At 43.9% G+C, this 13,382-nt stretch overlaps 1 long non-coding RNA gene across 2 annotated transcripts; it reads right to left on the bottom strand.

Moving 5' to 3' along the window:
* Window positions 1-4,603: 4,603 nt before the first annotated feature.
* On the bottom strand, window positions 4,604-11,810 carry LOC106483164 (uncharacterized). Of its 2 annotated transcripts, none has more exons than XR_001292306.2 (3): window positions 11,762-11,810; window positions 7,612-7,717; window positions 4,604-4,627 (listed from the first exon to the last, which is right to left on the bottom strand). It is a non-coding gene; the product is annotated as an uncharacterized lncRNA (long non-coding RNA). The 2 variants fall into 2 exon arrangements; XR_010884024.1 differs by lacking the exon at window positions 4,604-4,627 and adding an exon at window positions 5,353-5,397.
* Between the last annotated feature and the right edge of the window lie 1,572 nt (window positions 11,811-13,382).

Genomic DNA, 13,382 nt, shown 5'->3' with positions numbered 1-13,382 from the left:
ATCTTGAAATCAGACATCAATAGTTAAAGAGAGCTCAGTTTGGTGGATTTCTTTAATTGAGGAGCTTTCTTTAAAAGCTTTTAGGAGTCAGAATTTCTAAAACATAAGCCTATTTGTGAGACTCCTCAGTTGGATTTTCAGCAGGCAAAGGAAAGGTAAGGGGCAGTGAGCATAACGTGGAAGATAAACTTGAAGTAAATTGTAATACTGCAGTTAATTAAAGTTAACCATAGCTACAGGGCATTTGTTGTATGGAGGTTTTTTGTAACCATGTGACCTTTTCTTTTACTCTGGCTCATTAAGAAGCCAGTCTGGGCATATTAGCCAGCATTTCTTTGAACCCACTCCATAGGCTTTTCTCTTTTTGAAGATGCCCACAGCTGACAAACAAGCTGTAACCTTTTTTCGAGGAGGGGGAAAGGGGAGCTGTAGAGTGATCTCAGTTACAGAGATTCAGCCCATTTCTGTATTTTACGGTAATGCTCCCCTCCCCCATATTTGCCAGTTATTTAAGGTAAAGCCAAATGTTTGCTTGAATAAATCATGTGTGTGAGCTTATTTGCCCAGGTGGTCATTTGTTGTGCTCTCATTCCTTCTTGTAATAGGGAAGTATTTAAATGGTTTATTTTCCCAAGGAGATTTTTTTTTCCAGTTAGATTATTCTTGACATTTCTTTTAATAGCTCTGCAGCCTTATTTTCTAAGAAACGGGTTAGAACACGTGTGTCACTGGATGTTTGTGTTTTTAAGCGTTGGCAGCTCTGTGTGAGTTGGAGATGGAAGTGTTTGTGCAGCGAAGAGATGATATGTCCATTTGGGGGAAATACTACACAGTTCCGCCAAAAGCCTTGAGTTCACCAGTGCTAACTGGTGTCATTTAGTGCAAATCTTGTTATCTTTTTTATTTGCTTAGCAATGTTGTGCATGCAAGCATGCTCTTCCTCCCCCCTCCCTCCCTTCAACATTTAAGCTCCAAACTAGTCAGGACTAACATTGTTTTGAAACTGCAATCTCTTCAAATAGGCTGGCTGCCAGCATAGCTTTGCAAAGCTGCAGTAGTCACTGGAAAAGTGTTGTCTTTACTTCTTTACTTGTCTTGTGAGATGAGTTTTTCTTCTTCTCAAGGCAAAGGGCTTTGTCTCCTCAGAGCTCCTAGGTTCCCAGCTTACTATGCAGGAGTCGCTTTGCAGCTTCCCCCTTTTCCAGTTCTTGCCATTTTCTTTTTTGTGGTATGCAGCCATTCTCCATTCATAGTGGGGTGGTTTGTGTTGTGCATTAGCAGCCTCTTTCTCTGCCAAAGTGACACATCCCGTAGATTTGCAGCAGAGTACTGAACTGTCACTGTAATGCTGACTCTTGTAAGGCTATTCTTGAAGCAGAACAGCTTCCCCCTTGGCGTTCAGCCATCAGAATACATTATAGCATGTATTTTCTACCCAAAACATAGCTCTGTACCTACATAGTTGCCCTTACAGTCATCCCCTGGAAGAAGCAGAGGGCATAGTTATACCATCCTGTGTAGAAACAGACACTGCATAAAAATGCTGGGTCTATTTTCAAGGTCTCTGAAAACTCTGTACTGAGATTTTGTTGTTTCAGTCCCTGCATTAAAACCTGTAATATAGACCGGGAATGGTCCGTTGATGGGGTGATACGAACAGAATTGCAGACAAGGTCTTCTTCCTGGTGTATGTCTTAAAAGAAGGATTAGGTGTGTGTGCAGAGTGAGGCTACTACTCGGCTCCTCCGATGAGCTGGGCGAGTGTCTCCCTCTGCACGTGTTTGCCCCAGGGCAGCCCAGCCCCACGCTGCCGGCCCTGCAGGAGGCTCTGCGGGAAGCCAGCTCTTCTCCCCGGGAACAAGCTCGCCTACCCCTGTGAGAAGAAACATGGGAGATTACATGCCATTTCAAGTTTCTGACAGCAAACACACTGCCTCTCAGCCATTCAGGGAATTGTAGAGCAAAAAGCAGAAGGGAGCAGTTAGACATGTGAATGGGAGGGGGAGGATGTTTGTCACCAGCCTGTCCAGCCGGTGCGGTCTCTGACTGGTCGGACTGGCTGCGCTGCCCGGAGCTAGGTAGGTTCAAGATTGCACAGTCCGACTAGCGTGCTTGGCTTGGCAAAATGAACCTCGCTGGTATGAATGTGCTTTGCTGACGGTGGCTGCAGCCATCCCAAAACGTCTCTCTCTCTCACACGCACACACACACACACGCTGAGTGGTGCCTGCTGACGGGCTGGGATTGCATTCCCCTCGCTGCTGTGTGCCTTGCCTCCGCGATGCACCCTTGTAAGGTTATTTGGAGGAGGTGGGAGCAGGGGTGGAGGTGAGGAAGGTCAAGCTTCTTAGGTTTCAGCTGATTTGGCATCCGCTCACAGCCCTCCCCCCTGTAGCCCAGCACGGTCACATGCACTCGCTGTTGCTTTTATGACCCTTTGCAAAGAAATCTCAAAGAAGATGTGAGCTATTATCGCCCATGAATCACCAGTTATTTTCAGGAAAACAACCCCTTCCTACTCTTATCAGGTTTAATAACGATTAGGGTGAGGAGACTGCATTTCTCCCCTTCCCAGGGCGAACAATAATGGAGAGTTGCAACTTTTTCTCTAGCTGGCAGTATTCCCTCGGCAACGACCCGGGGCGCCGGGCCGATCGGCTCCGAGCCTGCTTTGCCGGCGTTTGCTTTTCTCTCCCTTGGGCAGCGCGAGGGCCCGCGGCTTTGCTCGGGGCTGCCGATCCCCCCGCCGCGCCGGGCCGGGTGGCGCCGAGCCGAACGGGCCGAACGGGCCGAACGGGCCGAACCGGGCCGGGCCGGGCCGGGCCGCCGCAGCATGTGAGCGGCGCTCGCCTGGGCCCGGCCTAGACGGCCATGTGATCCCCCGCCTGCCTGCCTGCCTGCCTGCCTCCCTCCCTCTGCGCAAGGGATGGGAACGGGGACATGAAACATGTCTGTGCAGCTTCAAGGAGCCGAGCAGAATTCCCCGCTGTCATCATCCTCCTCCCCTCCCTCCCTGCGGGCTGCCGGAGGGGAGGGCTGATTACGGCTCTGCCGTTGTTCAAGTAACCTACAAATGGATTTGCATGGAGGCAGGTTGGGAGGGGCAGAGGGGTGGGATTTATTAACAGCAGCTAAATTCGTCGGGATTACTATTAGGCTGAGAGCTTCTCAATGGGAATGATCCCTGGGCGAGCGGTGGGGTGAAGGGGAGGGACTGGAAAGCTCCTTTTCTGCAAATAGGTGAAGGGGTGGCGGGCTGGAGCAAGGAGGGGAGGCAGGCAGGGTGCAGCTGGCTGGGGAAGGCGCTTCACCTCAGCTTAAACTAACCCTCTATTCCGAGCACGCAGCTCCTGGCAGCGCCGCTCATACCAAAGCCTTGACTCAGGGTTATCTGCATGCTGGGTAATGAGCAGCGTCACTGGAGGAATGTGCAGAGAAAGCAGCCATGCTGCTAACCTCCGCTCACTCCTCAGGCAAACCCCTCATTTAGCAGCCTGCTTTTGGCTCCAGCTGCCGCCTCTGGGCTGCAGATGACTGGTCAGAGGACATGGGGGACTTCTCCTTGGGTGGTCGGCCCCAAGGCTGTTTTGAAGCCAAAACAGTGTTTTGTCCTTCTTTAAGCCAGGCCTTTTCATGCAAAGCTGGCCAGTACTTTGCTCACCCTAATTAAGGACTGCACCCAGGAAGGAGTGAAGGCTCTCTTAGACTCACTATGTTAGTTTATCCATTTTCCAGACAGGTAATCTAGAGTGTTTTAAGCAAGGTCACACAGCAAACAACTATCAGAGTGAGGGAGACTGTGGCCTTTGGTTACTGCCCCAACTGCTAATCTCCCTTCCTCTGGGATCTATCTGGCAAGCTGTAGTAATGACTTGCATATGGCTGAACTCAGAAGCGCCTGTGCGATGCAGGTGTTTGGGAACAACAACTTTCAGTGCCAGGCCATTTGCCTGTAGCCTGTGTCCTTCGCTCAGATAGCTCCAAGGCTGGAGGCTGTTGCAGTTCTTGCTGATGCAACATACTGAGGGCTGGGGTGAAGGAGAGTGCATACCTGTGTGTCAGAGGCAGGAGCTCCCCTTTGGCTATGACGGAAAGCACAGCACATTCAAATCAAAGACAGGATGGGTTGCTTTGAATTGCTGTCTTCAAGACCTATCTGAAGCAATCTCATTCTCCACGGCACACATCGTGGTAACAGGAGAAAAGATCATAGTTTAGCCCAGGTTTTCAATTGAACATGTCCAGACTGGCACACAGTTGGGGTAAGGAGAGCGTGCTTTTGTAGGTTTGATTTGTGTCAGAGCTAGGGGCAGAAAAGGGAGGGAGTGGGAAGTGTGAATATCTGGTCTGCTAATGGAAAATATGGGCCACTGAGTTTAAGATGTTACAGGCTTATTTGATCTAGCTTGATATGCTAGACATATTCTCTTAGAACTCTCTTCCTCAGTGTCTGTAACTCTTGTTTCTGTAAAAAAAAAAAGTACAAAACAACTAGCATTAAAACAATTGAAATTCTCATCTTTGTACAGAAATAAATTTTGGAATTTTTTTTATTATTTGTTCGGTGATGTTGATATGCTCAACTCTTTGTTATATGTAAAGACAATTCCTCCCTGAAGAACTCAGACTGCAATGATAAGAAAGACCAGTTGGTGCATCTATTCTATCCCACCTCCTTCAGGGAAAGATTGTTCCTTGTATCTTATCAAAAGGAAGCAGCCTTTCAAGAGCTGTACCTTGGTAAGTATGCATACTCATTTTTGGCAAACATTTGTTGTGGTTTCGAGTGGCTCTTCTCTCCCTCCCTCCCTCCTCCCTCCCCCTTTGCAGTCAGCTCTCCTCCTGCTCATCCAACTGTACTTGTTCATCTGTACTCATTGCGTCACTTCTGCTGGAGGGGAGGCAGGAAGAAATGGAACCATAAGGAATAGTATCAGTTATGCGATCCATGGACATCTAGTCACGTTGTGCTAACAAGGATCTGCAACCTAAGATAGATTCATCAGTCAGCAACCTTGATAGGATGTCTAGTGTCTTGTATGACAGGTAAGTACCAGGAAATGATGCAGAATTCTCATGTTCTTGTGTACCTGTCTTATGCTAGAAGAGACAACAGCATTTCTTGAGAACTGTACATTTAATACAAAGAGCAGCTGCTTTCAGTTTTTTGCATGATTAGTTGCAGCCCTGCCTAGATCTTCAGTGTTCTGATGGTTTGATTTTTACAGTAATGCATTGTACATATTTTGCAAGTTACAGCTTGAAACTTCCTCCCAGCAGAAGGTTCTGTCTTTTGGAGGAACCCCACCCTGCTCTCCCTTGAAGATGTGCAATCCCAGACTGTGTCTGAGCATGCCTGAGAAGGCAGGTGCAGCCTGGCTGGATCCTCAGCATTGCCTACAAATAAACATTGTTTAAACAAATTGGACTAATAAGAACATTCAAGCTTCCAGCAATAATCAGGACGGTTTTTGCTCTCTATTCTTTGTTGAGTACCTTTCCCATCCTTTCTCCCTCTGGTTTGTAATCCAGAATATATGACATGATCATGTTGCTATGGAAATTAGTTACAACATAACTTTATAGAACTGCACGCTAGTAATAGCTGTTAATATGTAGCACCTTGTTTAAGACAAAAACATCAGATTAAAGCCACTTAAACCCACATTTCCTTCCTGCAGTTGCAAATAAGAAGCTACATAAAATTAAAGATCAACTTTTTAACATTTTAAGGAAAAAAGATGTATATCTTTCAGCACAGAGCCTGTAAATGCAGTTGTTCTCTTTGTCCATTCCTCCTCAGTTGACCAGCACTTGAATAGCCATCGGGCCTGACCTCCAGCCCAGGAAAGAGGACATGATGCTTAAAGCCTGTACAGTTTCTTCAAAGATTAGAGCCATACAACAAGACCAGAGCAAGGTTGTTTCTCTGATCAAAGCAGGCCCTTCGTGCTCATATCTCAATCCGAGTCTGTGGGAACCATATACTCTCACTCGCTCCACAGTTTCCTCCTCAGATGTGCTCTTTGTAGAGTCACCTGGTTGCTTTCCAGCTCTGTGAGAGTTGACATATGACTTGCTCCAAGCATTTAAGGGCTCAAACCCCAGCAGCACACACACAACTACCCTTAGGGTCTTGTCCAAACTAGTTCTGCAGTTTGATGTGGACCTATCTCATTACCACACAGACTTCCCAGTGATGTTCTGTTTCAAGGTTGTCGAATCTGCATATGGATACACCAGCTTTCCTTTATGCTTAAAGATGACTCGGTCTGGGTAACTCATTCTACTAAGCTTCTTAAGCCTTTTTGGCTGTTGTTCACTAAGGAAGCCTGGCAATGTAGTCACCACATTTCTCTTATTTTTTCTTTTGGGCTACATTAGAGTTCTCACACAATTTGGGACCACTTGATCTCAATTCAAGCCTCTGCCCCTCACTCTCCACTCTCCACTTTCCACTCTCCAATCTCCACTCTGGCTGCCTGATTCAGACAGCTGCTGTGTTGAACAGAGACCTCCACCTGTGGCTCAAGTATCACATGACATACGTATGCTCCAGTGAACAATCCCTTCACGTGCATAAGTTTGCATGCCAGCTGCATATTACTAGAAATTCCCTGCTCTCAGGGGGACCTTCTCTAAGCTGATGTAGGACTAATAACTCTTCTAAAGTTTTTTAGCAAGCTGCAAGATTTCTTCCTTGCCTTGTGCAGCAGAATACTCCAGCCTGTTAAAAAGTTCATCCGCTGCACCTCTGTTTCCTCCATCACCTCACTTGCTGAAGATTGCTCAAAATGGCAATCAACTTTAAGCTCTAGCAGCAGACCTCACAGAAGTTATTCCAGGTTCTCATCTCTGGACATTGCTAGTGAGATTCCCTTGCTGTTTGGTCATGTAAATGGGCACATTCCCCACACATGTAATTCAGCTCAGATGCAATGACAATATGTCTCTGGAGCCAGTCCCAGCCTGGTGAGAATAAGAGCCAAATAGCTCAACACTCTTTATGCTGCCTGGATACCTTTCACTGGGGTGGTGCTTTGTAGCTACTCAATTTTAATCCAGCAGCACTAGGCATTCAGAGATGCAGACAGACACCTGAGGGTAATTTTTTAGTTCCATGAGCATAGGGAACTCAAATCATCTTCTCGAAGAACTAAAAAACTATCTGCTCAAACTATCTTCTACCAGTCCAGCAATACTCCCCAGGTCTCACGTCGGTATACACTGCAGGAATCTCTCCTGACGAGCTGCAAGCTGCAGTTCCCGTTACTTTTGTTGACTCTGCAGGAGGAGTGCCTGATCCGCTGCTGTTGTTTTGGCAGCACGTAAACAACATTCTCCATCTTTCCCTTCACCACAGCAGAATCTAAACAAGATATATCTACCTATTGTTTTTGCCATTATCCTTTATGTAGCTGCTCCACTTTTAGTGATACAGTCCATTTGCCTGTCAACATGCTTCATAGTGTGCAAGATTCTGGCTTGCTTTCTCCAGCCCAGGAAGGGTTACTCTGTCTCAGAGTCCCACAGTTTGTCCTCCTTTGAGCACATAGCTGGAGAAGCTAGAGGGGCCTTTTTGTTACAGCAAGATAAACCACACAAACTCACCTATTTCATTTGCTCCCACTACTGAATCTTTTCTGTAATTCCTCTGTTTCCTTCCCTGCTGGGTGTGATAATCTCACATAGCTGGCTTGCTCCAGATCCTTGGGTCCTTAAAGAGGCAGGTCATACATATCACTTTGTTCACAAGTACCTCAAAGGAGGTTGATATATGGTATAAGCATAGTATCTGCTACAAAAACTTTCTTTACCTCTTTATGAGAATTTGCGAGATTAAACTAGGTATGTGTGAAGAACATGAACTATGAAAGGCCCTGAGTCCTTTCTAAATATCATTGTTTATTTGGAAGTGTGATACATGTTAGGATTAGAATAAGTACACATTACTGCTTGGGACAGGAAAACTGCTATTGTTTTTTACCTCTATAGTTTGAAATACATATCACTTATAGATGTACTTTTGCCCTTGACCTCCATGATTTTCCAGTGCCTCTTACAAATTCTTGAGTTTATAAAGGTTGTGCTGACTTGCTACTGCATTTATTTCCTTATAAAAATGAAATTGCTGAGTGTGGGAAGGGATGGTTGCTGTCAGGAAAGATCAAGAAATGGAAATGTACTTCTTTTGGGATGTGTGTCAAGGAGATCTGGAGACCCTTAGTCTGGAATAGAGGATGAAGTAAGAACAAGTGCCAGAGGCAACGGCAAGAACTTTGAGAATGTTAAGAGGAAAGCAAAACGAGGCAAGCTCTATCCTTCAGCAGGCAGGGAAGAAAAAAAGCCACACACGCCGTTTTTTATTTTTAGATACACGGGAGGTGCTCAGAAGGGTGATTGATAAACCTGGATAGACGGATAGAGACAGTTGCATGACTTTACAGAGCAGCCCAAGCACTGGAAATAGAATAAATATGAGAGTTGACCAATAGGTTTTGTGGTGAGGAGTCCCTTATAACCAGTTAAGGAATGAGAAACAATGAGAAATTCCTGAAAATGAGAGGCAACAGAAAATCAAAGGCAATAGTGTTATAAGATTACAACACTTAAATGTTGATCTTGTCAAATATCTTGATGCTGTTTATTGTTATTTTTTTGTATCAGCTAAAGATGTACAGCATAGTTTCTCGAAGGCAAAGACACGGTCTTCTCAGAAATGCTTACAATTTAAATATCCAAGGAGACAGAACAAAAGGGGATGCTGAAAAGTGGGAAAGTGCTGTATGAGCAGGAAAAAAACTCAGAACAGTAGGACAGCACACTGGTGATAAGTGAATGAGACAGATAGTAGCAGGTGAAGTTTATGGCAAATGCAGTTACACACACTGTGAGGAAACCATTTTGCTCAGTATTTTGCCTGGTTTTAAATTAAATGTACCAAAATATTTGGGGGAAGACATAGTTGTCACTGGACAGGTTACTGGAAGCTCACCTCTGCAAAACAGGAGTCTCTGATCAGAAAACAAACTCCAGGATGCATAAGGAATGAAGGCATGTTGAACACTACATGGAATTTTGTAATGCCATTACAGAAACCAAAGGTCTGCCCTCATTGGAAAGAGTGCATCCAGTGTTGGTGACTCCATCTTAAAAATGATAGTTGAAAGAGGTTCGGAGATAAGCCCATGAGAACAGTTAGAGACATGCAAAAACAGCTCTGCACCACAGCAGAAGTGCAGTTATTGTTTATTTATTGTACGGCTAAAGCACCTTAGTATGCATAAGACTTTGTAGACAAATAGGACAGGTCTGTGCCTGAGGAGTTCGCCTTCCAAGCAAGACAGAGCACAACAAAGGGAGACAAAGCAAAGGAAGTGTGGTGGTACATGTGCGGAGTAGCAGAGGCAGCAAGAGGCAGACAGCCACTGGAGGGGCGAGCTCAGGGCCAAGGAGGTTGCCAGGGCCCTCTCAGGGTATGCACTCACCTTACCGTAAGCCAGGCCCCCTCTTGTGCGAGGGAAAGCTTCTCCCTTCACTGTCTATGAGGTGTGACCTGTCTACTTATAACTGCAGTTCTGCAGGAAGTATCTTCCACGCTCCATGGACTGTATTTTCACTGGCCTTTTTTCTACATAAGCAGCTGCTTTTACATGCCAATTGCATATTTGTATGCATGAAAAAGCAGCTGGATTGCACAAACAGAAAAAAAAATCAATGAATATTTGAATTCAAAAGCAAATTTTGGGGGTATCTATGCTGTGATGCTTTAAGACTCAGGCACTCAAGATTTATTTGTGCAAATTAATTTTAAGACTAAATCTAAATGTAAAAAAGGTGGAATTTTACACTTCTAAAAAAATTTGCAGTTAGTTACCAAATATGGTACAAAATAATCATATGGTTTATGTAATTAGCCAGCACATCAGTAGACCTAGAAATGTTCATCAAATAGACAAATCATTCTGAGTGATGAAAAACGTGAGTATTTCCTAATCCAGTTGCAGATAATTTCTGAAGAGAAGAAATAATATTAATAGAATATATTTTTGTTGCTTATTACTTGCTCAGTTCTATCATCATGTATGCAAATCAGGTAATTTTGTACCTAATTGCCTGATTTGCATGCATAAATGTAGGTTGTACATGTGCAAATGATCTCATTCAAATTTAGTTTATGCCTAAAATGTAGAGAGGCTGAAAACTTGAATCTGTGTATGTAGGTTTGAGTCAGTCATAGTTTTCACTAAAGGAAAAAGAAAAAGTTGTCACCGGCTTTGGAGGTCAGATGAAATATAGGTGAGCTTCTCTGGATAGTTTGCAGGGGCAACCCTGAAGCTGTGCACTTTTCTTGAAAAATTATCAATGATGTGAATGCCCAGAGAGATAAGTAAATAAAAAGGGTCATCCTGCTTTAAATGCCATAAGGAAATCACAGAAAAATGTGACACTTGCCAAATGGAAAAGGACAGAATCACTCAGAAAGAAATGCGGGTTTTGAAGGCTTAGGTGGGTTTAACAGAGAGTGAAACCTAAGAAGAAAAGTGTAAAAATACAATACTGAAAACTGAATGCATTAGAAATTCTTTCAGTTAATTTCATGGCAATGAAAGGAGTTGGACTGACAGTTCCTGTGAATGAAGTTATCTGTCCCTAGAAGAAGGAGATCATGGACAGGGGAAATAAAAGCTTCATTTGTGCTGCCATGTCATGTGCTTCACCTCTGGTCTGGAAAGGAAGGAAGATCTGGACCTGGCAGATTAGCAGAAAAAGAAAAATTCAGGCTCAAGGGCCTGTTTCATTATTGGTCTCTCTGAGGAGTTCCCAATACTGCGATCAGATGTATTGTCACTACCAGTTTTCATAATGACGTGGAAGGACAGGAAATGTCCGTGAGGAAGACAACTAACATCCACTAACTCAGGAATTTTTACTGTGGCATCAGCTGCAGTCTAATAAACAGTGGTAGGCTGTTCTCTCCCTATTACTCAGACTCTTCTTCAAGTTTTATTTGCATACAGATGGGTGACAAATACTACTAAAATAAGCACATAGAGAAATTAGAGGCGACTTGGAGGCACACATAGACACACAATTTCAAATTCTCATTTACACTAAGATGAAGCACAAGAAGGGTTGAAATAAATATAATGCATGTTCTTTCCAAGGCTCCTTTACATTGGCAAGAACTATAAAGAGATATGAGAGTAAATTAGAATTTGGCACAAAATACCCTTTTGTCCATCTAAGGCCAAGTTTGGACTACACTGTCACAGCTCTGCTGGTCTGGGTGTGATGTCAGATGATTTCTGACCAGCACAGTTTTGCTAGCAAGAATTTCTAGTGTAGATGTATTTATAATGGCAAACCTGTGCTTTTATTGGAATAGGTTATTTCATTTAATGGCAAGGGGGATAAGCTGGAATAAATTTTACTTTCTGTAGGACGATACAGCCGCAAGTGGGGAGGGACGGTGAAGAGGGTCGCATATCCCTTTTGCATCATGTGAATGGAAGGCTGTGCTCTGCGTGGGGAGCAACGGGCGAGCAGGGGCTACCCTCCCTTTCGTGTCCTCACCCAGTAAGCCTGCTCCTGCTCCTGCAAAAGCATGGCTTGACTGTATAGCCTCTGACTACCTTTGCAGTGCTTTACCAGTGTACCTACCCCAGAGAAGTGCTCCCTAATGTAGACTTGACTTTGAGCTCCTTTTTTGCTCCTAGGGGTACGAAAGGGTTTTAATGTAAATGAGAATCAAACTCACCATTTTGTTGTACTGTTCTATCACTGGGAGGGATAATATTGCTTGAATAACAGCGTGTCTTGCTCCTTTGTTTGTGTGCTATCTTCATCAGAGCGGCACATGCAGAGTTCTGTGCAAAATAAATAATGCAAACCTTGCACTGTATTCCCAACTCAGTATCTGAGTGCTAAAGCGCAACTTCTGTTATATTGGAGAGATGATCCAATATTTGACTAAATACTGTTATTTCTACTTATTTTTATTCCATCATAGAGTAAAAAGGCACTTTCTATTTTCCAGTTTTTCAGTAGGAGTGAAAAACATTGCGTGATAGTTGTGGAGATTGAAGGTTTCTTGTTTTTTACAGAATGCATACGGCTTGGGTAATATTAACTTCCTACTCTCTACAGCTTCCTGTTTCTCCCCGGTTTAGTGTTCATTCCATTCTTAGTATCATTTCTGAGCCTTTTACTGAGGGTATTTTCTACAATTTAGGCAATTGCTGCCTGTTGCAATGTAGGTTTTTGTGGTGGGCAGCAGTTCTGTGGAACTGAACCGAAAACACCAGGCCACCTCAGCAGCGCGGAGCACGCAGAGCGGGCAGCATATTTCAGTGGCCGTCAGCCCAGGCAGAAATCAGATCGGAGGGGAGGGGAGAGAGTCTGCATATCACGTACCTGATTTCCTGAGCCATCGTTCTCCGCAGAGCAAAGGCCTTGTGAAGGGGATAGCAGCGTAACTGTACTAGGACTGGACGGATTTATACCCGAATTCCAGAAGGAGAAAAGCATTTGCATTGTTAATCTTTCTATTGTTACTTTGGAGATTCCTTTAGTTTTTTGATTCAGATCTTGCATTGTTTCATGATATATGTTTTCAGGGAAGTACAGATATCTGCTGATTGCCTTTTTTTTTTTTTTTCTTTTTGTAATCCCTGGTTGGCAGCTAAAGTGGTCCAACATTTCCATATAACTGATAACAGAAATGATTGCCAAGGAGAGAATTGTTTCCTGAGTACATCTCTCCCCTTGGATTAAATATAGGTTGCAGCATTGCAATATAATGAAAAGACTGGAAAACATTTATATGCTGGAATAGTTCATACTTCCTGATAGTTGAGTAAAACATTCACCGTTGTGAAAATTATACCTGCAGAGATGAATTTAGTGAGTTTCTGGTTAATAAGTCCATATTTTCAGTCAGCATCCTCCTTGCTGTATTCAGTCCATACACTAAAATATTTCCCTTATAAACCAAACCCTCCAGCCTATGTATTTTATTGCCCTGTAATTTGCTGTTGGTTACAGCACACTGGTTTATTATCTTACCATGTGCACTGGGGTATTCATAGTAGTTTTGTGCTGGAGGATTGCGCATGGTGCTGGACCAGGAACGTCCAATCCTTTTGATTATAAACAGAGCAAATCTGAGAGGTCTTGCTGCTGGGTAAACCTAGATCCTTATTGTATTGTTGTCACCAAAGATATACAACTCAGAACACATTTACAGTTACCATAAACTCTTTGCTCTGAAATCTGGAATCATCTGTATCACTAGGATGAAAAGATTTAGATTCAGTAAGAGGTTAAAACTCAAAGTAAAGTAAATCCTGAGAAACCTATAGCCTTTCTAATTCAAATAC

This window comes from Apteryx mantelli, chromosome 4 (genome assembly GCF_036417845.1).
Source record: "Apteryx mantelli isolate bAptMan1 chromosome 4, bAptMan1.hap1, whole genome shotgun sequence".
Lineage (NCBI taxonomy): Eukaryota > Metazoa > Chordata > Aves > Apterygiformes > Apterygidae > Apteryx > Apteryx mantelli.
This window is presented reverse-complemented; position numbering and strand designations above follow the sequence as displayed.